Genomic DNA, 2,500 nt, shown 5'->3' with positions numbered 1-2,500 from the left:
TGTGTGCATGCGTCCCTCAGAACAGCATGCATCTGTATTTCATGATAAGGCACAGAGTTAGCATTTAAACAGGCAGTTGGCAGAGGATTCATTTACCCCAATTACCTCCCCTCTCCACACACACACACACATGCACACACACACGCACGCACACGCACACACACACAAGCACACGCATACACACACACGCACGCCCACACACCCTCCCCCTCTCTCCCACCCCTTAATTTATTTACCGTGTCGTTCACACTGACGCACTTGTGAGGTGTCGGCTGATTCGGCATGCCGTGTCATTTGCCCGAAATTGGATTCTTCAAAGTGAATTAAGATTCTCAATCGTCCCTGTCCTCCTCCTACCCAAAAAAACGCTTCACTTTCTTCTCATGAGATTTCTCCGGCATAAGCACCTTAACTAAAGCAGCCTCCTCTCACACTACAATCAACCCCCCTCAAGCCCCAAAATTACATTAGCCCCCAGTTTTTTAAGAATCATTATTGCATGCAGGGTGGTGTGGAGAGAAAACAACGCAGTAGGGAACTCACGCTCCCCAGACCCAACACAAGTCCCCACAAAATGACCCATATATCTTTATTAAGTTATGAGAGACGCGCTCTCGAAATCAGCTCTTATTTTGGAAGCTGTCCCTGAATCTGCCATCACACGCACCCTTTCACCCATGGAAGGGGGCGGAAACACCTCCCCCGCCCAAAAAAAAACAAGATGGAACTGTCAGTAAAAGAGAGCAGGTTTGACAATATCCATTGCGGTTCCCAGTGTCCCAGAGCATCAGCTGGGAATGATGGAACAGAAAAGAATCATAGAGAAGGGAAGACTGTGTTTGCATATGAATGAGTGAATGAATGAATGAATGAATGAATGAATGAATGAATGAATGAATGAATGAATGAATGAATGAATGAATGAAAATTATACATACATACATACCACTGATTCTTGAGAAAGCGGCTAAAACATGTCTCTGCAATAAACTGCCAATTCTGTTGAAAATAAACTACATTTTCATGAACAAAATGAATCCAGGTAAAGACACAGGGGTCTGTTACATAAATGTACAGTCGTTTGAAATATTTAAGTGTAATTGTATTACTTTTCATGGCTATAAACCTGCCCACACCCTGTAAAAACAGCTGTCCCAAGGACAGACATCATCATTTCAATTGACTTAGAATGTAAAAATCACTGATATTATTGAATAATATCACCATGATGTGAAAGTCCATATTGAAGTGGTTCTGCAGATATGCACATAGTGCGTGTAAAGCAATATTTTCTGATTGCTCAAAGTGTGTCCAGCATATTAGTCACCACCGTCAGATTTTTTTAAAAATCAGGTATGCGCAAGGTCATTGTCATTACTTAGGACCTCTTTTCAAACCTTTAGATCTACTGAGTACTTCACCATCACTGAAGCTCCTGTAAGTTTACTAATTTCTCCTCAATTTGATAATTTGTTTGGACACTGGTACTGTCCCAACCATAAACTGTCAACACCGTCGGGGGTTTTAATAGTATTATTGTTACATTAATGTTAATTATATATACTTTTTCAGAAGCGTCATGAAGCCCCTAAGAAACAGAGCGAAAACGAAGTGACTAATGTGAGCAAAAAATGCACAATATGTAAAAGAGTGTTTTGTCTCACACCGTCAGATGTCACCACCGTCAGATTTTGTTCCGCTCATCATCTTGTTCCATATTTTACTAAATTGTGCTGGTTAATGAAATATTACCAGACATGTTAGTAATAATTGTGACCCAAACTTATACTCCAGCCTCCACTGAGGTGCATTTGGAGGGTTTTTTGTCACAAAACCTGACGGTGGTGACATCTGATGTAGTTCACAAAAAAGCATGTGTTTTACGTGTTTTTGACAAGTTTTAAGAATATGCTTCCAATAAGTATCTACAATTATGTTGAATTGTAAAAGTAATTCACTTAAATACAGTAAACTTATTTTTTTTACTTCTAATTCTGTCTGACGCTGGTGACAAAACCAAGAAAGAGCCCATTTTATGAAAAATGTAAAACATGGGGAGCTTGGCCAATACATTCACTGCACAGCCAAGACATTCATCTATGATAATACACCTCTATATTTTGGATTTGAACAACTTAAAACCTGTTTATGCCACATTTTCAATAATCTAGGCCTACTTTCTAGAGTATCTAACAAATGAAGAAAAAACACATGCACAAACATACTGTGCACACACAAAAATAAAGTGTTTATGCTAGATGTCATTGACTTGAGAGGGCTATTTATTTTGCTAAATGTAGGTAATAATTAGGTCACTTTCACCACCTTCAGATTACTGTCACCACCGTCAGTTCTTAAGTCACCACCGTAAGAAGGAGTTTTGGACATTTTAAATGAATGTGCTTACAAAATTTTCCTTTGTAGTTGTTGAATTATCAAAGTAATAGCAAATTTAAGCCTACACGAATATTTGTGAAATTACAAAAAAATGTTTGATCTA

The sequence above is a fragment of the Engraulis encrasicolus genome, chromosome 7, assembly GCF_034702125.1.
Source record: "Engraulis encrasicolus isolate BLACKSEA-1 chromosome 7, IST_EnEncr_1.0, whole genome shotgun sequence".
Lineage (NCBI taxonomy): Eukaryota > Metazoa > Chordata > Actinopteri > Clupeiformes > Engraulidae > Engraulis > Engraulis encrasicolus.
This window is presented reverse-complemented; position numbering follows the sequence as displayed.